Here is a 26,290-nt window from a genome sequence, read left to right on the forward strand (position 1 = left end):
ATGTATCTGTGTGTGTGTGTGTGTGTGTGTGTGTGTGAGAGAGAGAGAGAGAGAGAGAGAGAGAGAGAGAGAGAGAGAAGACAGAGAGAGATGCAGTAGCCTGGGAAAAAGAACCTTGCAATGAGCCTCAGGGTGGGGAGCCTGGATGGGAAAAGAGAGGGGAGGGCAAGGGGGAACACAAATAAGAAATATTTGAGGGCAGGGGGTTTGCCCGATTTTGTCCTCGCTCAGGGAGCCATATTACCAAAGTCTGGCCCTGGAGGAGGAGCCTTCTGCCAGTCATCAGTTCCAAAATTTGTTAATGTCCGTATTTTTCGCTCTATGGGACGCAGTTTTTCCCTTCTAAAAAGGGAAGTATGGAGCGAAGGCAGGCCGCACGGCTAAGCCCAAAGCCAGAACAGTGCTCCGTCTCACTGTTCTAGCCTGGGGATGGCTGTGCTAAGCCTCCACAAGGCAATGGGGTGCCTTCACCTCGCTGCCCTGTGGAGGCTTCACAGGCTGTCCCCGAAGCCAGAACAGCAAGAGGCTATCCCAGAAGCCATATCCCTCTTGCTGTTCTGGCTTCTGGGGTTCAGAATTTTTTTCTTCTTGTTTCCTCCCCCGCCAAACTAGGTGCGTCTTATCGTCTGGTGCGTCCTATAGGGCGAAAAATACGGTAATGGGGAACAGTGGGGAGCCAAAATGGAGAGATGGGAGTGGGGGTGGGAAGGGGAGTAGAGAGACTGACAGAGCTCCCAGCAGGTGTCAAGGCAATAAACAACGATTTTACTTTTAAAATACAACTGAAGGCGGCCCTGTTTAGGGAAGTTTTTAATGTCTGATGCTGTATTGTTTTTAATATTCAGTTGGAAGCCGCCCAGAGTGGCTGGGGAAACCCAGCCAGATGGGCGGGGTATAAATAAATTATTATTATTATTATTATTATTATTATTATTATTATTATTAATGCCACAAATTCTGCCCGCTGCCAGCATGGAGATTACCTCCCGGGGAATGCAGCCTCTGAAAGGAAGCACATGTTGTGTCCAGAAAGCTGCCATTGTTCGGAAAACTGTTTGAAGAAAAAGGCATACCTACGGCTGCCGCTGCTTTTACTTTATTTCTCACATACGTGTGACTGGCTGGGTTGTCTCCTACTAAAACAACGGTGAGATGAGGCCTCTTGTTCCCAAGGGCAAGCCAGGAGTCTACATCCTTCTGTATCTCCTCGCAGACCTGGGCTGCCAGCCTTTTCCCTGAGATAATAGTTGCTTCGGTACTATAAAATACAAAGGACAAAACGAATCGATAAAAGACTAAAGTTTTAAGGCCAACATATTACCGCTCAGCAAAGATGTCATCCTAAAGTCTGCATTAATAAACGTTGCCATTATAACACCTTAACCTGCGTATAAATGGCACAAGCACAAGATGGCTACAGCACCTAGGAGAGGGATCAGCAACCCGTTTGGATCAGTGGATAGGTTTGGGAATTTGAGAAAGTGCTGTGTAAAGGTAAAGGTAAAGGTAAAGGGACCCCTGACCATTAGGTCCAGTCGTGACCGACTCTGGGGTTGCGGCGCTCATCTCGCTTTATTGGCCAAGGGAGCTGGCGTACAGCTTCTGGGTCATGTGGCCAGCACGACTAAGCCGCTTCTGGTGAACCAGAGCAGCGCACGGAAACGCTGTTTACCTTCCCGCTGCAGTGGTACCTATTTATCTACTTGCACTTTGATGTGCTTTCGAACTGCTAGGCTGGCAGGAGCGGGGACCGAGCAACGGGAGCTCACCCCGTCGCGGGGATTTGAACCGCCAACCTTCTGGTCGGCAAGTCCTAGGCTCTGTGGTTTAACCCACAGCGCCACCCGCGTCCCTAAAGTGCTGTGTAGGGCATAACAAAACACACGAGAGCTGTTACGGGGGTGCAGCAGAAACACAACATGGCTGCCATATTGAAACAGAGGGAAAGCCAGACATTTCCATGCATCTCCTTCCAGTCAGTCACAGTGAATCAATCCACAAATTCTGCAGCAAATCGCACAACACCGACAGCAACAGACAAACCCCAGGAAGGAAACACACAGCTCATAATACAGAATGTGGAACGAAGCTGTATCCCTCTGACCTCGTCAGGAGAGTTTATATCAGTGTTTCCCAGCCTTTGGTCTTTGGCAGTTTTTGGACCACAGTTCCCATCATCCCTGACCACTGGTCTTCCTAGCTAGGGATGATGGGAGTTGTAGTCCAAAAACAGCTGGAAACCCAAGGTTGGGAAAAGCTGGTTTATACAGTATCCCAGAGGGAGTTTGATGATACAAACCTTTATGCAACAGCACGGCATCCTGTTCCAATAAGACTGATCAAAAAGGCATATAGCCAAAGTTGATGCTCTCAAAAATCCTTACGAAAATCCTCACCTCAGAAGCTCTGAACATTAACATCCAACATAAAATTGCACTCTGTTCCTCCAAATAGAGGTGCAAACATCCCCCCCCCCAAAGAGCTAGTCAAGGAAGGGATCTCATGCCTTATTGTATTACCATTGTAAATATTTCCTCTCCCCCCCCCCACTTGCAATGCATGGAAACTGCACTGGCTGAACAACCCTTCCTTCCTCGATAGCCAATAACAATAATTCCCATACAGGTAGTGCCGGATTTACATATAAGCGAAACAAGCTATAGCTTAGGGCCCCACTCTCTTGGGAGCCCCCCAAAAACGTAAAGGGAAAAAACTTCCACATACAGCAACAGTGTTTTGTGTTGTGTAGGCTCCTATGATATAAGTAATGGGCCCCGCCTACTAGCCTGCTCCGTAAAATATGCCCTCTTTCTCTTTACATTTCCAACACAGTTTAGAACTTGTTTTGTACGTTTTAGCAATTTTACTCAGTGTTAAATACCAATGATACATGATTTTCATATAATTTTCTTTCAACGAACAGCATGCAGTCAATTTTATTTCCTCTTTCCACAACTTTTCCCAGGATGAAAGTTGGCTATTATATGCAAAATCTCTATCATCACTGCCTTGATTTTTGCAGCTTTCTTGAAGCATGAGCAATGTGCAAGACATGACTTGGCCTGAGTGCTGGATTTACGTATAAGCTAAACAAACTATAGTTTGTTGTTGTTTAGTCGTTTAGTCGTGTCCGAATCTTCGTGACCCCATGGACCAGAGCACGCCAGGCACTCCTGTCTTTCGCTGCTTCCCACAGTTTGGTCAGACTCATGTTTTTAGCTTCGAGAACACTGTCCAACCATCTCGTCCTCTGTCGTCCCCTTCTTCTTGTGCCCTCAATCTTTCCCAACATCAGGGTCTTTCCCAGGGAGTCTTCTCATGAGGTGGCCAAAGTATTGGAGCCTCAGCTTCACGATCTGTCCTTCCAGTGATCACTCAAGGCTGATTTCCTTCAGAATGGATAGGTTTGATCTTCTTGCAGTCCATGGGACTCTCAAGAGCCTCCTCCAGCACCATAATTCAAAAGCGTCAATTCTTCGGCGATCAGCCTTCTTTATGGTCCAGCTCTCACTTCCATACATCACTACTGGGAAAACCATGGCTTTAACTACATGGACCTTTGTTGGCAAGGTGATGTCTCTGCTTTTTAAGATGCTGTCTAGGTTTGCCATCGCCTTTCTCCCAAGGAGCAGGCATCTTTTAATTTCGTGACTGCTGTCACCATCTGCAGTGATCATGGAGCCCAAGAAAGTAAAATCTCTCACTGCCTCCATTTCTTTCCCTTCTATTTGCCAGGTGATGGGCCCAGTGGCCATGATCTTCGTTTTTTTGATGTTGAGCTTCAGACCATATTTTGTGCTCTCCTCTTTCACCCTCATTAAAAGGTTCTTTAATTCCTCCTCACTTTCTGCCATCAAGGTTGTGTCATCTGCATATCTGAGGTTGTTAGTATTTCTTCCAGCAATCTTAATTCCGGCTTGGGATTCATCCAGCCCAGCCTTTCGCATGATGAATTCTGCATATAAGTTAAATAAGCAGGGAGACAATATACAGCCTTGCCGTACTCCTTTCCCAATTTTGAACCAATCAGTTGTTCCATATCCAGTTCTAACTGTAGCTTCTTGTCCCATATAGAGATTTCTCAGGAGACAGATGAGGTGATCAGGCACTCCCATTTCTTTAAGAACTTGCCATAGTTTGTTGTGGTCGACACAGTCAAAGGCTTTTGCATAGTCAATGAAGCAGAAGTAGATGTCTTTCTGGAACTCTCTAGCTTTCTCCATAATCCAGCGCATGTTTGCAATTTGGTCTCTGGTTCCTCTACCCCTTCGAAATCCAGCTTGCACTTCTGGGAGCTCTCGGTCCACATACTGCTATAGTTTAGGGCCCCACAAAAAATTAAAAGGGAAAAAAAACTGGATGTACATTTCCAAAATATAAGATAAAAAACAAATAAAATAAAACTTACCTACAGCAACAGCGTTTTGTGTTGTGTAGGCTCCTATGATGTAAGTAATGGGCCCCATGTGCTAGCCTGCTCCCTAAAATATCACTGGTTTGCTCATTTCTATATATAGGGTGCCTACATTCTGCATAGTTGCATGGCAACATGTAGCACGCAGCTACAGACTGCAGTGCAGCACAGTTGAACATAGGTCAAGCTGTTGTACCTGTTATCTAATATTAAAGAGTGCTTGTAGACTGATGATCAGGCAGCATAGACTAAGATACCCTTAGTCTTATGCCTGCTGATTGATTTCATATATTCAACACAAAAAACAGCAACAATTTGTTGTTGACAAAGGACAGATGGACATATAAAGGGCCCCATTACCTTCAGTAGCTTAAAGGTAAAGAGACCCCTGACCATTAGGTCCAGTCGTGACCGACTCTGGGGTTGCAGCGCTCATCTCGCTTTACAGGCAGAGGGAGCCGGCATACAGCTTCCGGGTCATGTGGCCAGCAGGACTAAGCTGCTTCTGGCAAACCAGAGCAGCGCACAGAAACGCCATTTACCTTCCCTCTGGCGCGGTACCTATTTATCTACTTGCACTTTGACGTGCTTTCGAACTGCTAGGTTGGCAGGAGCTGGGACTGAGCAACGGGAGCTCACCCCGTCGCGGGGATTCGAACTGCTGACCTTCTGATCGGCAAGTCCTAGGCTCTGTGGTTTAGCTTAGGGCCTCATCAACCCTAAATCCGGCCCTGCATACAGGGTGCACAAAATCAATGGGCTGTGTGTTGAAAGGTGGCTCCTAGCCTCCCCCATCCCCCAAAGTAGATAAGCTTCCAATATGCCAGGGTGGGGGCAAATGATGCAGAGACACCTAAGTAAACACCAAACACTTTATTCCAACCATATCTACTGTTAGCCAAAGCACTCATGACCTATTTTATCTTGGAAGTATGAGCCTAACTACACGGAACAATACAAACCGAACCTTCAGAATTCTCCTGCAAGTCCCTAGGCCAGGGTGCTGTGGGGATCATGATCTTACTACTCTTCTTCTATGGCGATCACTCGTAGCCGAGTAAGATTGTCTTCCATAAACACAGTTTTCACAATGAGTTCTTAAGTGACTGTGGAGGCCAATTCTGGAGGGCCAGAGTTTGCCTATGCCTGTTCTAGAACATTCCTAGCATCAGCAATGCAGGGATTTTCCCGCAGTGCACTGGGCAGGTTGAAGAGCAGCCTAGCTCTCAACCACTCTTTGTTTTGATGGAAAACTAGTCCCAACTAGGCTTCTCCCTGAGTTCCCCACAACCCCTTTTCTAAATTTGCCATATTGGAGGGAAAGGGAGAGGCAGTGGGAACGCATAGCAAAAAGAATAAAAGGAAGACACTTTCCTGTTAAAGGTAAAGGGACCCCTGACCATTAGGTCCAGTTGTGACCGACTCTGGGGTTGCGGCGCTCATCTCACTTTATTGGCCGAGGGAGCCGGCGTACAGCTTCTGGGTCATGTGGCCAGCATGACTGAGCCACTTGGTGAACCAGAGCAGCGCACGGAAACGCCGTTTACCTTCCCGCTGGAGCAGTACCTATTTATCTACTTGCACTTTTATGTGCTTTCGAACCGCTAGGTTGGCAGGAGCAGGGACCGAGCAATGGGAGCTCACCCCGTCGGGGGGATTCGAACCGCCGACCTTCTGATCGGCAAGTCCTAGGCTCTGTGGTTTAACCCACAGCCCCACCCACGTCCCTTTGGAGCCAAATCAAGACTTTTTGCTATTGCTATTGTAAACGACTGGGAGCCAAAAACCTTTGCTGATCTATTGCCAGAGATTTAGCAGTACATCCCCATCTACTCACCCCCAGGTTCCTGCTGCTATGGGGAGAATGAGTGGTAAAATCCTTAGCTATTTGCAGGTTATCACTTGGACAGAGCAGGTATCAGGGTAACATTAGCAAAGACACTCTTGTGTTTGCTCCAATGACTCCTGGGTTCTGTAGGGAAGCAAATCCATTTTGCAGGAGGGAGTCAAAAGTGTAGTGGAAGTTTCCGTGACAAATCCACTTTTAAAATATGGGGAGGAAAGACTGATTTTAAAAGTGATGGGGGAATATATTGAAAAGTATGGTATGAATAAATAACTAATGGGAAGAAAAAATACTACAATATGCTGATCCTTGTTTTCTGTAACATTAGTATCTCCGCTGTGGTGATAATATGGACATCAACAGTGGCACCCAAATTTAAAGCAGGATTTTTTCCTCCAGCCAACTGAGACTGATGAAAAACATGTCCATCATGGTGCCCAGATATATGCCTTGAGAACACAACAGCCACTTCCACAAATAGTTCAGGATACTGGTAGGGAGAATGTTTGAGAGAAAGTTATTTAATTATGGTAAACTGGAAAAAGTATATGGCATAAGAAAGCTAAAAACGCACACAGAAGGGCTGTTTAAATCATTTGTTGTCACAGCTTTCGCCCTTAGAGAAAAAGGCAAAGACAAGGCTTTTTCCCTCCAACAAAATGACTTCCCAAAATTTGTGAGGGAGTTTAAAAATAAATCATCTTGTCTTCTTAGCATTGGTTCCTGGGCTCAAGAACAAACACAACCCTTCATGTGGTTTCCCAAATTTACCACCTTCCACATTCAAAGAGAAAGCTAGTCGGAATTAAAATTAAAACTTCTGAGAAAGAATACAAAATATCCAAAAAATATGTAAGATACCACGAACCAAAATTCACAGCCAACAAAAAGCCACACATTCCAGTCCTCCACACAGACAGCAGCTCAAAGTAACAGATCCTATAACTTTTCGTTGTCATTTTCTGTTGTTCTTTTCCTGCTTATTTTAATTTTATCTGACTTATCTTCTTTTAAAACCTTTTTAGGATGTATGTTACCTTGGGTGATTTTGGTACGAGGCAGAAGGTTGGTAAAAAATATCTAAAATAAATAAAATGTCCACATTAGTGAGTTCTCACTGCTATTAAAGCATCTCGTCAGCAAATAGGCATTTGTCCAATAACCATAGCTGTCAAGCGTCTCTTATTTGGCGGGATAGTCCCTTATCCCAGCGCCATGTCCCGCTGCTGTCCCTTATTGATGATGTCCCTTAAATAAGCTACTGAAGGTAATGCGGCCCTTTCTATGTCCAGCTGTGCTTTGTCAACAACAAATTGTTGCTTTTTTGTGTTGAATATATGCTATATGGTAATTTATGGACCTAATAGGTATCTAAAGCCATTTGCACGCAACAAAATATGTATTTTATCAAAGTAATTGTTGATCCCTTATTTTGGCTGCTGATCCCTTATTTTCGAGGCTGCTGGTCCCTTATTTTCAAATCTGTAAGTTGACAGCTATGCCAATAACCGTCGCTCCTTAACCCTTCTCTTAAATGGGGAACTACAACTAATAGATTGCCTGGTTCACCCTCCCTCCTCTCTGACCTCTGGATATTCTATAAATACTACACATACCCATGTTGCTTGTGCATGTGGTCATCCTCATTTTCCTTGAAGGGTCAGTGGTCCTTTAAAGCAAGAAGAGGGATTGAGTTATGCATACAGCCAATATACAGTGTCACACCACTTTGAGATGCTACTTTCCATATCAGAATTCAAGTGCAGAACTAGGCGGGCTGCATGCATGGTTTACGCTCTTCTTGCCTTAAAAGAGTTACCGACAATCAAGTCAATACTGTTTCCATGAGAAGACCTCACGGAAAGGAACTACATCACCTGAAAGCGATGTTTCTTCAAGCTGCCTCCCTCATGCTTCAAATTAATTAAAATGCACAGTAAATGCATCATGTGCAACACATGTATTGCTCGGGGAATTGTTGCTCCTATAGCATCTAGTGCAGGCTTCCTCAAACTCGGCCCTCCAGATGTTTTGAGACTACAATTCCCAGCATCCCTGACCACTGGTCCTGCTAGCTAGGGATCATGGGAGTTGTAGGCCAAAAACATCTGGAGGGCCAAGGTCGAGGAAGCCTGATCTAGCAGCTTTCCGATAGCAAGCTGGGAGTGCATTCAATGGTCGTTTACACATGAACAAGCCCACCTGATTTGCCTCTCCCCACTCACACACAGGAAAATCAAACCCAAGTCCCAAACTAAGGGTGACAACCGAACCAGGGATTATGGCTTGGGTTAAATCAGGGTGGATTTGACTAAAATCAAATTTACGATTTAAATCATGATTTTAAAAATATTTAATAATAGAAATTACACACACACATCCGCAACACAAGAATCTTTTGCCCAACGTGGGGTGTCAACTTGAATAAAATATTGGGGAGGCCGAAGTAAGCTCTGCCCCACATAATCAATCACACCAATCAAGTAAGCTCCGCTCCACATTACCAATCACATAACCAATCAGGTATGCTCTGCCCCGCATAATCAATCTCATAACCAATCAAGTAAGCTCCGCCCCATATTACCAATCACATAACCAATCAGGTAAGCTCCGTCCCACATAACCAATCTCATAACCAATCAGGTAAGCTCTCCCCCACATAACCAATCAGGTAAGCTCCGCCCCACATAATCAATCACATAACCAATCAGGTAAGCTCTGCCCCACATAACCAATCGCATAACGAATCAGGTAAGCTCTGTTCCGCATAATCAGTCACATAACCAATCAGGTAAGCTCTGCTCCGCATAATCAATCACATAACCTATCAGGTAAGCTCTGCCCCACATAACCAATCAGGTAAGCTCTGCCCCACACAACCAATCACATAATCAATCAGGTAAGCTCTGCTCCGCATAACCAATCTCATAACCAATCAGGTAAGCTCCGCCCCACATAACCAATCGCATAACCAATCAGGTAAGCTCCACCTCACATAACCAATCAGGTAAGCTCCGCCCCACATAATCAATCACACAACACGGCATGTGTACGCCATTTGAGTGGCAAAACCCATCTACTTTTTTGTGCGGTGGGGGCGGGGGGAAGAACCGGCTCCCTCAAATATTCCAAGGAGGCGAGCCCACCTGAGGGCGCCCTGGGATGAGGGAAGAGAGCCTCGTCGCCCCTACGAATCCTGCCGCCTGAGGCCGCCGCCTCCCCTTGCCTCAGGGGTGGGCCGGCCCTGACCCCAATATCCCCACTTAAGGACTTGGGGGGGGGGTGCTCGGGTCCCCCCGCCCCACCGACGACGACCCCCTCGTCCCCCGCCTCCCATGACGCCCTTCTCTTCCCCTCAGCACCTGACGACGCCGCTGCTGAGGGAGCTGCTGCTGCTGCTGCTGCTGCTGAGGCGTTTGCCGGCCGACGGCAGCCGCGGGGAGCCTCCGCGTCGCCTTCTCCGCAGCAGCAGCAGCACGAGGCGGCGGCAAACGGGGGCGCAGGTCGCCGCCGCCGCCGCCGCCGCCGCCATATCCGAAGGCCGTGGACGTCGCCGGCCTCTCGCGCCGGTCCGGGTCGCCGGCCGGCTTCGGGGTGGCTCCGCCTCTGGCTCCTCCCTGCGCCCGCCCAAAGGCAGGCCTCGCCGCCGCCGCCGCCGCCGAGAGAGGGACAGGGACGCTGGGCGGAGGGCCGAGCTGGGTGGCTCAGAGGGGGGAAGAGGGACCGGCTTCCTCCGTATCAGGGAGGGGAGCTGATCTGTCTCTCTATTTCTCTCTTTCTTTCTTTCTTTCTTTCTTTCTTTTTCTTTCTCTCTCTCTCTCTCTCTCTCTCTCTCTCTCCACCACCCCCTCTCGCTTTTCTCCCTCTCTATCTATCTCTGCCTATCTCTCGCTCTCTATCTCTACCTCTTTCTTTCTTTCTTTCTTTCTTTCTTTCTTTCTCTCTCTCTCTCTCTCTCTCTCTCTGTACCTCTTTCTTTCTGTCTATCTCAACCTCTCTACCTCTCTCTCTCTCTCTCTCTCTCTCTCTTTCTATCTGTACCTCTCTTTCTTTCTTTCTTTCTTGCTTGCTGTCTATCTCAACCTCTCTATACCTCTTTCTTTCTTTCTTTCTTTCTCTCTCTCTCTCTCTCTCTCTCTGTACCTCTCTTTCTTTCTGTCTATCTCAACCTCTCTACCTCTTTCTTTCTCTCTCTATCTGTACCTCTCTTTCTTTCTATCTATCTCAACCTCTCTACCTTTCTTTCTTTCTTTCTCTCTCTCTCTCTCTCTCTCTCTCTCTCTCTCCCCCCCCTCTCTCTCTTTCTATCTGTACCTCTCTTTCTTTCTTTCTTTCTTTCTTTCTGAATGACGATTAAATTGATTTTGTACTGATGACTGAGCCATATTAACTTTAGTGTAGTTTCCTGGAATTGGAAGAATTACTAGCTTCATTATAGCTTTGCCTCAAGTTATTCCTACAATTTTCTTACAGAATGCCACTATTTGGTAGATATAGTGTGAAGCTGTTCCCATGGAAAGATCACTACCTGCTGAAGGCATATGTGTGGATCTGGCTGCCCACCTTTGCTGTGGGCTAGGATGGTCCGGCCATAGAAGCTGAAAGATCGCTTTGAATTCCAAAATGCTCTGAGAATGATGCTGCCCCAGGAAGATGTGAAGCAGGAGGCTAACTGGGGCAATTGACACTCCCACCTAAACAGCCTGGCTCCCTGCAGTTTTATGAGGAGTTGAGCATTTGATAGATATATCAATATAGTTCTGTACTGTGTCTTTTGCACTTATGTCCTAAATAAGTTTGGTTCCACTCAGTTTGCACATTAATGTGTGTGTTTTTATTTGTTTGTTTGTGTGTTTGTTTGTTTTAAAAAAGCAGCATGAAAATATTGTTTAAAAAATCAACACTTCAGAGATTTATAAGATGGTCCTAGCGTTGCCTTTAAAAAAATGTTTCCCTTCTTGCTGTTTCAAGCAACAGGAACACCCGGCTTTGGGCTTGTCCACACTGGAGTTTACTGTGTGTTTGCAGCTGTTTGTGTTCCCATTTAATTTGTGCAGTTTAGACATTACCCTCAAACAACACCAGTCTCTATTCTTTCCCCCTTTTTATTTGGGATTACCCAATATGGGGATAACCCTATAAACTGGGGCAAATTGGGGTTGGTATTTGAGGTTGCAGACAATTTATTTTAGGGTTTGGGGGTGAGTGGATCAATTGTCACTTTCTGCTGCTCTCCTTTCAATACCCACTACTTCCTCAATGCTTTCATTTTTTTTGTTTTCAGCTGTGCTTGTTACTATGTCCTGTGTGCTCCTGAATAGATGAATATTCTCCCCCTGCTTTTGATCCCTGAGATTTGAGGTCTATCTATCTTTTCCTCAGATTTTCACAAAACCAGAAAACCGAACAAGCAAATTTACAGTTGCCTAACTGTGCTTTTGCACACTTCTTGGGAGGGGAATTCCTTTTAGAAAACAAATAAGCCTCGGTGCATATCAGAGAATCAACAAATTAGAAGGCATAGGCAAACGAAAAAGGGAATGCCTTCTGAAGTTGCTCCTCACATGCAAATTCAGATAGCTGTGGGTACAGACTACACCAGTCTAATTCAAATGGGGAGAAAGTGGGTTGACATATAAGTAGTGCCCAGATGTGTACAAGCCCTGTAAGTGGTGCACAGATGTTCAAAATGTGGCTGCAAATGCCCCTGTGAGTAATGAGACATGGTGGCCTGCTATCTATCCCTCCCATGGACATTGTATTGGGGTGGGAGAGAGGTGGCTGGCTGCAGGGGCATCTGTGCCCACATATTTAATGTCCATGTATAGGTCTCATATAGAATAGGGACGCGGGTGGCGCTGTGGGTTAAACCACAGAGCCTAGGACTTGCCGATCAGAAGGTCGGTGGTTCAAATCCCCACGACGGGGTGAGCTCCCGTTGCTCAGTCCCTGCTCCTGCCAACCTAGCAGTTCGAAAGCACGTCAAAGTGCAAGTAGATAAATAGGTACCGCTCCGGCGGGAAGGTAAACGGCGTTTCTGTGCGCTGCTCTGGTTCGCCAGAAGTGTCTTAGTCATGCTGGCCACATGACCCAGAAGCTGTACGCCGGCTCCCTCGGCCAATAAAGTGAGATGAGCACCGCAACCCCAGAGTCGGTCACAACTGGACCCAGTGTTCAGGGGTACCTTTACCTTTATGGCCTTTTAAGCTCTCTCTCTGTGTGGGGTGGATTTGGGAGTTATTGTTTGTTTATGTATTTTTGCGTTTCTATTCTTTAGACTGCCCTATGGTGCACAGATAAGGGACGCGGGTGGCGCTGTGAGTTAAACCACAGAGCCTAGGACTTGGCAGGAAGGTTGGCTGGACCTAATGGTCAGGGGTCCCTTTACCTTTATAGGTCTCATGGCCAGTTGGACTGTAAAGAAAGAAGTGAAGTATTTTTTGAAAGGCAGTTCTTCGGCTACCTCCTAAGCATGTGAGTAAGCCTCAGCCTCCCCCTGCCTTCTCAGAACTGAGCAATATGAGGGATAAGTACACACTGATCCACACATTATTCCAGGAACATCCCTTTTTATATGCATTTTTATTGGGGTTTTTTTTACATATCATTTTCAACAATCATTTAACATAACTTCTTATCTTATACATTATTTTAGACTTCCGTCAACCACATCTGATGATTTTCTGTTCTTTATCACTTATTCTGCATTTCTTAATTTCTCTATTGCTCTTAATTAATCATTAACTAATAATTCCCTTCATGGTCTTTCTTGCAATATTTCAAATACTCCTCCTTACAGAACTTCTTGCAGTCCTACTAGCGTAATCTGTTCATTACAATTGCTTTTCAAATAGTTCATATATTTACTCCAATTTTCTAAGAATCTCTGGTCCCGCAGGTTTCGAATCCTTCCTGTTAATTTATCTAATTCTGCATAGTCCTTCCAGGAGCATTCCTGTGCAAAATCTGACATGCCATAGAACCACCACCAGGAGGTAGTGGTGGTAAATAACTTTTTCTTCCCGCACTATGGCTGCTTAAGCAAAATTGTGTCTGGCAGAGCTTTTCTGGTGGATTTCTAACTAGCTAGTAAAAATGATTCACCAAAAGACATCCTGCTGGAACAGTATCACACAATTCTTTGCAGATAAAATCACCTAGCTTTGTTCCAACTTGTATGCCACAGTTCAGCTTACCATAATTATTTGGATAATCACTTTGGCACTGTTTATCTCAAGGATGCCGACAACTCACTTGGCATTGTGAAGGGTACCACATGGAGCTTGTTCCCCAATCCATCATGTGAAAGTCACTTTGAGTGGCAGGGGTTTGGTCCAAATAATGAATGTCTCCTTGAATGAGGAAGGAGTCTCATCTCATTATGGAGGTGATGGCAATCATGCAAGAACACTGGGGAAGCATTGCAAAACAGCTGATATGCATGCAAGGACACTGAGGGTTGGGGCACCCCAGGTCTGAGTCATGCAATCTTTTTGAATGCCCAAAGAGTGCTAGAGTATCAAATGGTTGTGAAGATCAGGAGTTAAAAACTTAGCTGGAGCAGAGCATAAGGGAAGTATTTGTTTCCACTGGCAGGCCAAAATCCTACACCTATAAAGTGTCAGGAGTGAACTAGCAGTAAATCACTCCATGCATGTTGGAGTTACCGTATTTTTCGCTCTATAAGACGCACCAGACCACAAGACGCATCTAGTTTTTGGAGGAGGAAAACAAGAAAAAAAATATTCTGAATCTCAGAAGCCGGAACAGCAAGAGGGATCGCTGAGCAGTGAAAGCAGCAATCCCTCTTGCTGTTCTGGCTCCTGGGATAGCTGCACAGCCTGCATTCGCTCCATAAGACGCACACACATTTCCCCTTACTTTTTAGGACGGAAAAAGTGAGTCTTATAGAGCAAAAAATACGGTAACTCTTTATTAGCAAAAACACAATCTGTACAGGAGTGTCAGGCCTAATGGACACAGCAACCCATCTCCAGTAGGTCTTGCCCCCATGAAGCAGGTGAAGGGCTGAAGGTCCCTGCCTCCCCACAGCTGCCTAACTACCCTCTCCAGGGTCCCCCCCCCCCAGCAATTGGAAACTGGGTCTGCGCATCACTAATCTCTCCTCCACCTCCTTCATTCTCTTCTGGTTCTGGGAGACAAGGCGGGAGGGGACCTTGTCACAGCAGGAGGGAGAGACACCAGCCTGACTCATCTCTGCCTCTTGGCCTCTCCTCCCATTCTGATTCTGGACTGCTGTCTGCCACAGACTCTCCCTGCTCACTAAACCCTGTTACCTCTTCAGCTTCCGACACCACTCTTCTCCCTCTGACCACTCATCATAGTTCCACCATCAGGGGCTCTGAGCCTTCTTCCTTTGGTGGTTCCCCAACTGGTTCCTCCCACCATTTCTCTGCCTCCAACTTATCTATTATGTACTGAAGTTCTCACCCTGGGCCAGCAGGGGGATACTGTAGATAGTTTTCACTCAGGTCCACATATGCAAATAAGGAATTGAAAGTGATGTTCAGTGATTGGATAGTTACAGAAAGTTGTTACTGTTGCTTTGTAGTTGAACTCTATATAAGCAGGTTGGCTGAACCCTTCACTTCAGTTCTGTTCTGGCCTGTGAATAAACAAGAGCTGTCTGAAGAATCGCTGTGTCGTCTGATATGTTCACCCACAACTTAACACCATCCATGACATAATCACTGAGGCTTTAAGAAAGAAAAGATGATCTCTGAGCATGCATAAAATAATGGGCATGGTTCCAGCCTTGATCATTTTAAGTGACAGAACAAGTCTCTCAATATCTTCAGCCAGCAAAACCTTAGCTTACCGCACAACATTTTCAGGAGATTTTTGGAGAAGGAACAGGTGGATTCGTCTCAAAGACCATAACCTGAATACAAACCTAAACTCAGTCTGCAGCATCTCTAGTTAAAAGGGCCTTAAGTGGCAATGCTATAAAAGACCCCCACTCAATTTGAGACCCTGTGGAGTCGCAGCTCAGGTAGGTGGATCACTAGTGCTATACAGGAATTTATTAAGTTCAGTGATGCATGTTCAACACTCAGAGAGAATTGACAACTAGCTTGATACCGTATATCAATGAAAGCTTGCACCTAGCTTCTTTTATGCCAATGAGTTCTTCAGAAAAGTGATTGAACTGTATGACTACTCTGTGACTAAAATAAATAATAGGGGTAGGCCATACACTTCATGTTTCCTTTAATGAATCAATTCGGTTGTTTCCCAAAATGTGGCACTCTTTGGGAATTCTACTGCTTTTGGCTATGCAATAGGCCAGTGGGTGTGGTGATATTTGCATGCATATTTGCATGCATATCTCTGAGATCTTGAGTCTGCAAATAAAACACATTCCGTGTCTTTCCAGAGAAATTGGTTTTATTTCACGAGATCAGGCATGTTTGTAGAATGCTCTGGAGAGCGAAGCCGCAGCGGAGAGGCAGAGAGAGATTCTGTTGTTCAAGCCCTGTGATATGAGCACCATACTTCTGCAATTGCAGCTTTAAGGTTTTGAGCCGCCACATCTCAATTCTGGCTCAGTGTGTGATCCATCAAGATACCTAGATCATTTTTACTTGTAATGCTGCCAAGCCAGGCCTCACCCATCCTATGCTTCTTCTTTTTTTAATAATTTTTATTGAATGGTTTTATGTTACAAAAAACAATACAGCCATACTACCACTAAATATAATTAAGAAATAAAAATTACATACATCAATATTTAGTTTGTTATTTGTTATTCACCATCTTATTTCCTCCCAAACATTGCATACAACACACCCACACAGAAAATGATAATAATGAAAGTAAATATTTTCCCCCCTTTTATCTTCCAAAGTCTTTTCTTTAACTTTGACTTCCTGTCAAGTCCCTTTGCATATGTTTTATCTTATATTCTAATAAACCTTTCTACATAATTTTTCTAATACATTCTGAAAACATAATAAATCCTTAATTGTAGTCCACCTCCTTTTAGTTCCTTTATCACTCGAATGCTAGCACGGAGTCAAAACTATTATTGTATTTTTGAACAAATTTTTTTTATAAACATCCCATTTTCCCGCTAATTTTTGCTTTGAGTTTCCTCTGAGTTTACTAGTCAGTTGAGCCGTCTCCACCAATTCCTGTAATTTGATTTGCCAATCTGTTATTTTTGGAGCCTCGTGATCTTTCCATCCCTTGGCCACAAGTATATGAGCCGCTGCGGTTGCATACAAAAATACCTCTCTTAGATCCTATGCTTTTGCCTTGTACCTGTCCTTTGGCCTCAACCCAGGTGTAGCCACACACAGTGAGGTGCCTTTAGCAACAAGTGATGAAGATGTGCATCTCCGGTCACACCTGAAGATGCCTCCGGCCAATGGAAAAGGCCTTGGATGAGCCTTACATTGCATTCAGATGCACATCCCCACCACATGTAGAGGACTGCCTATGCCCAGCAAGTGAGCTTAAGCTAGATATGGTTGCCCAAAACATAATCATCTTGCTTACAAACTCCAGCCGTTATCTAGGGGGAGAATTGCTTGTTTTGCTGATAAATAGCATCCCAATCATTTCCTAAGCTGCACAAACATCACCAGATGGATTCTTTTGCTGACATGCCCGGTTGAAGCATGTCTCGCTGTTGTTTGTTCATGCCTTTTCAGGAAAACACAAGGCGTCTTCCAGTAACTGTACACAACTCCCGACCGATAGGTAAAACCCCATGGTTGCGAAATGGAACGCTTCACTCCTCACATGTGGTGGAATGCAAATGAAAGGAAGTGGAAACATGGTGCAGATGGTTGAGGAAGAAGCGAAAGGAAGATGTCTGTCAAAGGATGCCTAACTCTAATTTTGAAGCCGCATTGATCAAGGAAATTTCCCCGACACAAATTAAGAGCTGCATAGAAGAGCAGTACCCTGCGCTTGCAAAACTCCCATACATTTCAACAAGAAGACTTAAATTAATCCCTGGATTGTCCCCTTAGCATCCAAAGTCCTCTTCCAATATGATAGGGCTGCATTCTCCTGCATTCCTTCCAGATGTTGCTGAACTCTAAATTTCATCACAACTGGCAGGGCTGGATTTACGTTTGATGAGGCCCTAAGCTCCTGAAGGTAATGGGGCCTTTTGTATGTCCAGCTGTCCTTTGTCAACAGCAAATTGTCGCTGTTTTTTGTGTTGAATAGATGCTATATGGTAATTTATGGACCTAATAGGTATCTAAAGCCAAAATGGAATCAAAATAAATAAATTATGTATTACATGAAATCAATCAGTAGGCATAAGACTCTTAGTCTATGCTGCCTGAACATCAGTCTACAAGCACTCTTTAATATTAGATAACAGGTACAGTGGTACCTCTGGTTGCGAACAGGATCCGTTCCCGGAGGCCCGTTCGCAACCTGAAAAGAATGTAACCCGTGTCTGTGCGCGCTTGGGTCACGATTTGCCACTTCTGCGCCTGCGTGTGACGTCATTTTGCTCGTCTGCGCATGCGCGAGCGGCGAAACCCAAAAGTAACCCTTTCCAGTCCTTCCGGGTCGCCGCAGGATGCAACCTGAAAACGCACAACCTGAAGCAAACGTAACATGAGGTATGACTGTACAACAGCTTGACCTACATTCATGACCTACATGCTACATGTTGCCGTGCAACCATGCAGAATATAGGCACCTTATATATAGAAATGAGCAAACCAGTGATATTTTAGGGAGCAGGCTAGCAGGCTCACATTACTTACATCATAGGAGCCTACGCAAAACACAAAACACTGTTGCTGTACGTAGGTTTTGTTTTGTTTGCTTTTTATCTTATATTTTGGAAATGCACATCCAGGTGTTCTTTTCCTTTAAATTTTTTTTGGGGCCCCAAGAGAGTGGGTCCCTAAGCTATAGCTTGGATTAGCTTATACGTAAATCTGGCATTGACCACTGGGCACACTGACTGGGGCTGAATGGAGTTGTAGTCCAAAACATCCCAAAGGTGTACCAGATTGTGGGAGGCTGTGTCCCAAGGAGCTAAGCGAGGACCACGAGAAAGAACAAAATGTGGGAGTGCGTTTCCCACCCCCTCCAGATTCAGGGTCTATGGAATATATGTGCATGCATGATAGCAGATCTCATCAGGTGTTCCTAACATACACAGGGGCCCGAGGAAGTGTGTGGGGCTTGCTCTGCCCAATTTATTGCACCACGGTATGCTGGCAAACTCACAGCCCAATGTGCAATTGGCTCAGTGTGACGTGAGCCAACTTCTCTGCATGTCAGGTTTCCAGCACAGGGTCAGGACTCCTGAGGGAACAGGGACTGTCCCAGACAATTCCTGAGAGCTCCTTCACATTCAGAACAAACAGCTGAAGAGAGCTGGTGTTTCTAGGCAGACGTGTGACTGCTCCACAGAGTGCGCTGGGGATATCTGCGTATGTGTGCATTTCCTTTCTGTGTAGCACTTAACCTTTCTAATCAGAATTTCTATACCTCTCAAGATATAAATACCTAAGCGGCCTGCACTTTAAAAAACACTTGGTATATGCAAGACAAAACAGTGCATTGTGTTCAGCAGTAGCAAGTCTGGGTCACGCTGCAGAGAATGCCTGTGACAATTAATAAATAAAAGAACTCTAGAAACAGGGCCTAAATAGTTTTACAGGGACAGCCCCAGATTTACAGAAGCCGTCCCGGTTTCTGATTTGATCCTGGAATGCTCTGCTTTCCCTTAGGACATCCCTATTTTCATAGGAGAAATGTTGAAGGGTATGGAGTTAAGCAACCCCTGAGCCAAGGAGATAAGTAGCTGTACAACCTTTCAGAAGACATCTCAAGGCAGCCCTTTACAGGGAAGTTTTAAAAAAATGTTTAATTCTGTTTTTATATGCAGTGGTACCTTGGGTTAAGTACTTAATTCGTTCCGGAGGTCCGTTCTTAACCTGAGACAGTTCTTAACCTGAAGCACCACTTTAGCTAATGGGGCCTGCCGTCGCCACTCGATTTGTATTCTCATCCTGAAGCAAAGTTCTTAACCCAAGGTACTATTTCTGGGTTAGGGGAGTCTGTAACCTGAAGTGTCTGTAACCAGAGGTACCACTGTATGTTGGAAGCTGCTCAGAGTGGCTGGGGCAACCCTGTTAGATGGGTGGGGTATAAATAATAATAATAATAATAATAATAATAATAGAATAGGATGTCCCTATTTTCATAGGGGAAATGTTGGAGGATATGGGCATGTGTTACAGTCAAATGTGCTTCTTTCAAAGACCAAAGTGATTGGGGCAAGCACATAGAGAATAAGTTGGCCCTTCAAGTTGGGAAAGCCTAGCCAGATGGGTGGGGTATAAGTAATAAATTAGTATTATAAATTATTATTGCTTGGTCCCAGGTTGCTTAGGTCTTTACCAGTGAGACCTGAAACTAAGCCTGTTGTTATATTGGCAGCCAATGCAGTTTCTTCAGAAATGACATATACTAAGAACAGGCCATGGCATTCTGTACTTCCGTCTTCCAATTCAGTGGTACCTCGGGTTAAGAACTTAATTCGTTATGGAGGTCCGTTCTTAACCTCAAGCACCACTTTAGCCAATGGGGCCTCCTGCTGCCGCTGCACCGCCGCTGCACGATTTCTGTTCTCATCCTGAAGCAAAGTTCTTAACCAGAAGCACTATTTCTGGATTAGCGGAGTCTGTAACCTGAAGCGTATGTAACCTGAAGCATCTGTAACCCAAGGTACCACTGTGTTCAACTTCGCTGGATGCCCCGTTGTCAGGGAACTGCCATCGGAGCTAGAGGCGGAGGGAAGGCTCCAGAGGGATGCCGGAGAGGGTCCCAGTAGGGAGAGAGGCAGCCCATCTGCTGGGGAAGGAAATCAGCGTAACACTAGTGGAGAAGGGGGGCAGATGGGGGAATCGGAGAGGAGGCTCCAAGACTCCTCGCAGGAGACCAGCGGAGAGAGTACGGGTACTCCGCTGCCCACACCCTCCCTGCGCAGAAGACTTCCACGCAGGGAGAGTAGGAGGAGACTTGGCGTCAAACAACTTTTATGCTGGAAAAGGTTCAAGAAACGCCCACTGACGGATTCTGCCAGCGACTGAGACAGTCACGATGCTGGAGGCTGTTCAGTCAGAAAGGGTTTAACCAGGTAACCTCGCCAGCAGTGGCGGCAACTTACGCACGAGCAACCCCTAAATCCATTACACCCGTGAATGAAAATCTGTATTTTCCAAGTGTCTACAACCCCAAAGGCAGCACTTGCGCACAAGAAGGTGGAGTCTGCAGACTTGGGGGAACCCTACGTGCAGAAGTCCAATAAATATTTTGGGAACATGGGAGAGGGTAAGGAGACCTCAAAAGCAATCCACTGAGCATTCTGCGTGTTCAGTTGCCATGGAATTGTAGCTGACCTTTCTTTTGCGCAGGGCACAAAACAAGGCTGGAGGGGGGTTGGAATGCAATATCCTGGAAGGGGTTGTGGCTGGCTGGAAGACTCCACGTTGCAACATTTTTGTTGCAGGCCCCACTTAAATACTAATTCTTCTTGTTTATAGTTATGTCAAAAATGGCCAGGATCTATGCAGCACTTAGAAACAGCACAGGCCATGTGTGGGTTTAACATCTAAGACCAAAAGGAGGGGTGGTGGTAGGCAGACAGGAGAATCCATCAGAGAAGATCTGGTTCAGTCATAAGAGATGGCCCCTTTGCCAACAGCTTTCTGTTGTGACTCAGAATCTTAGGCTGCCTACATAAGACCACTTGATGTAGCTCCAGTGCACTCTGACCACTGGTGTCTGAAGCCAAGCACGCATGACATTGGCCACGATCCATAGGCACCCTGTGGCTTCTTGAGAAATACCCCTGCTTGGTTAGCTTCCCTGCGGACCAGCTTCAACTGGGTTTGAAAATGGAAGAGGTGCCTACTGTCAGGGGAGCAGGTTCATCAACAGGTCAGAAGGGAGACTCGGAGACTCGAAGTAGAGTCAGCTGTTTTATTTAGGAAATTAGTATACACTACAGTGGTACCTCGGGTTACATATGCTTCAGGTTACATACACTTCAGGTTACAGACTCCGCTAACCCAGAAATAGTGCTTCAGGTTAAGAACTTTGCTTCAGGATGAGAACAGAAATTGTGCTCCAGCGGCGCGGCAACAGCAGGAGGCCCCATTAGCTAAAGTTGTGCTTCAGGTTAAGAACAGTTTCAGGTTAAGTACGGACCTCTGGAACGAATGAAGTACTTAACCCGAGGTACCACTGTACAACAGAGATCACTTGGGCACAGTTGCCTCCATGAAGACTTTGCCAAGTCTGGCTCTTGACACCTCCTCTTCCTTCTACCTATCCTCTTCTGGAGATCTTCCAAGCAGACAGAAACTCCAACAGAGAAGAAGAAGAAGAAGAAGAAGAAGAAGAAGAAGAAGAAGAAGAAGAAGAAGAAGAATAGTTTGGATTTGATATCCCGCTTTATCACTACCCAAAGGAGTCTCAAAGCGGCTAACATTCCCCTCTCCCTTCCTCCCCCACAACAAACACTCTGTGAGGTGAGTGAGGCTGAGAGACTTCAGAGAAGTGTGACTAGCCCAAGGTCACTCAGCAGCTGCATGTGGAGGAGCGGGGAAGCGAACCCGGTTCACCAGATTACGAGTCTGCCGCTCTTAACCACTACACCACACTGGCTCTGGAGAGGAGGACATCCCACCCCCCTTGGGCTTTCCTAGCTTTCCGCTCAACTACGTGTAAAGTTCTGCATGACCTTGGAGTCAAAGTGGGAGGGGAGCTCAATGCAGAGGGACCGACCTGCTGCTGGGAAGCTGTCGCTAACGCCTGGCCCCTTCCTGTCCTTTCCTTCAGATCCTGAGCCCATAGTGTGTCCCTCTGCATCCAGCCCTGTCCTTGGAGGGCTCCCTGTCTCTGGTTCATCTTGTTCTTCCACCTCCCAGCTTCCTCCCTTCTCTGATCTGTCTTCTGTGTCCCACCACCACTCCTCTAGCTCTAAGCCTTCTTCTTCTGTGGCTTCCCTAGGGGGTTCCTCAGCTGGAGCCTCCCACCGCTCTTCGCCATCCATCCAGTCCCTGAGACCAACTTTTCGGACAGCCATCGTGTTTGCGCTGATGAAAGCTTCAGGGAACTGGAGTTCCAAGCTGGGAAACAGATCAGGTAATGGCCATCGGTTGAAGACATTCCTGCCCCTCTCTGGTCTGTACAGCAACATAAGAATGAGACTTGAAATGCAGTTGGTGGTGGTGCGAGAGAACAACCGCACTGCATTTCTGGCCATTAATCTGTATATAACCTCAGTTTTGAATTATGGTGCTGGAGGAGACTCTTGAGAGTCCCATGGACTGCAAGAAGATCAAACCTATCCATTCTGAAGGAAATCAGCCCTGAATGCTCACTGGAAGGACAGATCCTGAAGCTGAGACTCCAATACTTTGGCCACCTCATGAGAAGAGAAGACTCCCTGGAAAAGACCCCGATGTTGGGAAAGATGGAGGGCCCAAGGAGAAGGGGACGGCAGAGGACGAGATGGTTGGACAGTGTTCTCGAAGCTACCAGCATGAGTTTGACCAAACTGCGGGAGGCAGTGGAAGACAGGAGTGCCTGGCGTGCTCTGGTCCATGGGGTCACGAAGAGTCGGACACAACTAAACGACTAAACAACAAAAGCCTCAGTTGTCCCTGACCCTGGAGGAACAGGGACAGAACTGCAGAAGGAGGAGATTGGGGTCCGAGGCCATGGCAACAACCCTATTTAGTCTGAATTGGCTTCAGCTGCTACAATTCTTGAGGGTCAGCATGTGAAACTTACACAAACCCTGCCGCAGAGAGTTCCAGAAGGACCTCTGTGACCTTCAAGAAGACTGGAAATGGAGATGAGGGCTTATACAATAATTCAATGTTGTCAAGGCTGCCTCAAGTCTCAGCTCACAAAAGACCAACGCCTATCTCTTCTTATATACAAAAGTGTTTATTGCAGTTCATTGTTTGCTTCACATCCGAGGCGCGCAGCCCTACGTCTGCTAGGCTTAGACCGCTGAAGTCCCCTGTGAATCCGTCCCTCCCCTGCACCAGTTTAAGAGGCTTGCGCTGCTCCACCTCTTTCTCTCTTTCCTTTTCCGCAGGGTCTTTCTGCCCGCTGGGGTTTCGCCCCTCCTGGATTCCTCTGACGCGGAATCAGACTGCTCTTGCCCCCTCCTGCGGGCTTTGGGACCTGGCCCCTCCTCCGGGCTCCCTGTACTTCCGCGCGCCTCTACATTTGAACTTGGTGCGCGCGCCCAACCTCTAACCTTCCTTTTAACAGCTACACTACTCCCTTCACTACTCCCCTCCCCTTCCGGGAGGGTGGCTTGCTCCGACCTCCCTCCTTTCTCTGCTGCCGGAGCCGCTTCCCCTGATACACTGAAACCTCCACCCCCTTCGCTGCACTCTGGCGGGGAGGCTGGTCCTGACGCCCAGCTGCCACTTTGGGATCCCCCGCTGGCCCCCTGCTCCTGACACGTCCCCCCTGGGGCTCCCCTGGCCTTGACCACCGGCGCCCCCTTCTGGGAATCCTCTGATTCGCTGGAAAGACTCATGGAATCTCTTGAGTCATTGTCATCCTCTTCCTCGCTGTCCTGGGATTCATCCCCATCGCTCTCCATCTCCTGCCTACCCTGTGCCTCTGTCCCTGAACCCCTGACAAATGTGTTTATTTAATTTATTAGCAGGCTTTTAAAATGATGGCTTTGGATTGTTTGCTGCAGTCCCCGGCTAATTAGCACTTATTTGTCTTGCTTCAGACACAGGCATTTCCTCAGTGCACTCAACCGCTGAATAAATTTGCTGAAATCCAAATGATCTAGCCTAGGCAGAATGGCGAAACCTGGGATCTAAGACACAGGTATTTGTAATTTTTAAGAAGCTTCAGAAATCTCCCCCCATAATTCCCTCTCTGTCCTCGTTTTTTTAAACAGGGCTAATACTAACTTCAGAAAGGCTGATTGTGATGGGTAATTCCTTGTCCATCAGCCGCCAAAGTGCCACAATAAAAAGCTTCTCAGCAAGGTAAATTGTGGGGAAGGAGTGGGCTTCCAGACTGGGGAAGAGCCATAGCTCCATGATAAAGCATTTGCCTTGCATGCAGAAAGGGCCAGTTTCAATCTCCAGATAGGGATAGGAATGTCCCCTGCCGGAAGAGATGCTGTCGGTCAGTAGACTGTGCAAGATGGACCAAGGGGCTGGCTAGATATAGCACATCCCTTTGCTGGTGGACTCTAGTTCCCACCAACCCCAGGCAGCACAGGCAAGGGGCAGGCTTTCTCCTTGCATCGTGATGACATGTAGCTGGTCTGCCCAAGCAATTTGGGATAGGCTGTAGCAGGGGTAAGGGACGTGGGTGGTGCTGTGGTCTAAACCACAGAGCCTTGGGCTTGCCGATCAGAAGGTCGGCGGTTCGATTCCCCCGTGAGCTCCTGTTGTTCGGTCCCTGCTCCTGCCAACCTAGCAGTTCGAAAGCATGTCAAAGTGCAAGTAGATAAATAGGTACCGCTCCAGCGGGAAGGTAAATGGCGTTTCCATGCGCTGCTCTGGTTCGCCAGAAGCGGCTTAGTCATGCTGGCCACATGATCTGGAAGCTCCCTCAGCCAGTAAAGCAAGATGAGCGCTGCAACCCCAGAGTCGTCTGCGACTGGACCTAACTGTCAGGGGTCCCTTTATCTTTACCTATAGCAGGGGTAGGCAACCTAAGGCCCGGGGGCCGACTGCGGCCCAATCGCCTTCTCAATCCGGCCTGCAGACGGTCCAGGAATCAGCATGTTTTTACATGAGTAGAATGTGTCCTTTTATTTAAAATGCATGTCTGGGTTATTTGTGGGGCCTGCCTCGTGTTTTTACATGAGTAGAACGTGTGCTTTTATTTAAAATGCATCTCTGGGTTATTTGTGGGCCATAGGAATTCGTTCATAATTCCCCCCCCCCCCAATATAGTCTGGCCCACCACATGGTCTGAGGGATTCTGGACCGGCCCATGGCTGAAAAAGGTTGTTGACCCCTGGGCTATAGCTTACCCCTCAACCATCCCTATCAGTGACGCAGGGTGGGTTGCCAGTGCCCGGGGCCGTGTGAAGGGGGTGGATGGGGAATGGATGGAGTAAGAATGCACATTCAACTGCCTAAGCGCATCTCCATCACCCAGGAGATCACAGCCGCAGAGATAAGAAAATAAGAGTCGTTCCATTATCTGGAGAGGTCATGTCCTGGTTTGCATGGAGAAGTTGTTTTCAGCGGGGCCCACAGAGATGTTTTGAGGCAGCACCAGGTGTTGAAATTTTGTGCCCCTAACAATTTTGTGCCCCCCCCACTACAACCCCCCCTAAACACACACACACTACGTCACTGGTCCCAATTTGAGTGGGACATACCAAAATACTGGACATACCAGTATAAAGCAGCTCCCAATGTTCCTTACTGTGATTCTGACGTTAAGCTATGAAAGTTGATAGAGTTCAACATTTCATGTTAAGCTCTGCCTTATCCAGAATGTGGTGCTAATTAGTCCAACAGTGTTGGACTAACACCAGGAGGGAGGGCCAAAAATTCAAACCTGCACTTGGCTATGGAGCTCACGGGGCTATGAAGCTCACCATCTCCCAGCCAAACGCACCTTGCAGGTAATTTTACCTTTACAGATTGTTGGGAGGACAAAAATGGCGGTGGGGAAGAGAATCGTGTACGGCACCTTGAACTCTTTCGAGAAAATGCAGGATTGAAAAGTCATTAATGCAATAAAAACGATTCATCTTATCTCATTGCCTCATCTTTGGCAAAATAAGTTTAAAAGGATGAATTAAAATAAATAGAACAAATCATGACACGTGTGTCTGCCAAATCCATTTATTTGCTCAATGTTCAAAAATTCCGGAAATGGAATGTGACTATTTTAGAAGTCTGTGTCATTGCTATCCCTCCCCCCCCCCCCGTTTTTAATAACATGGCTGAGCTACTGATATCCTGGGCTTTTGTTTTGAGTGTGTAATTCCCAGTATTGCAAAA

The 26,290-nt window shown here is 46.5% G+C and overlaps 1 long non-coding RNA gene across 1 annotated transcript; it reads left to right on the forward strand.

Annotated features, from left to right (window-relative positions):
• The first annotated feature begins 9,234 nt into the window (after nucleotides 1-9,234).
• Nucleotides 9,235-15,908, forward strand: LOC308460628. Its single transcript, XR_013978660.1, has 3 exons — nucleotides 9,235-9,267; nucleotides 10,734-14,922; nucleotides 15,057-15,908. It is a non-coding gene; the product is annotated as an uncharacterized lncRNA (long non-coding RNA).
• Nucleotides 15,909-26,290: the final 10,382 nt, after the last annotated feature.

This window comes from Podarcis pityusensis, assembly GCF_964106645.2.
Source record: "Podarcis pityusensis genome assembly, chromosome: 13".
Classification (NCBI taxonomy): Eukaryota; Metazoa; Chordata; class Lepidosauria; order Squamata; family Lacertidae; genus Podarcis; species Podarcis pityusensis.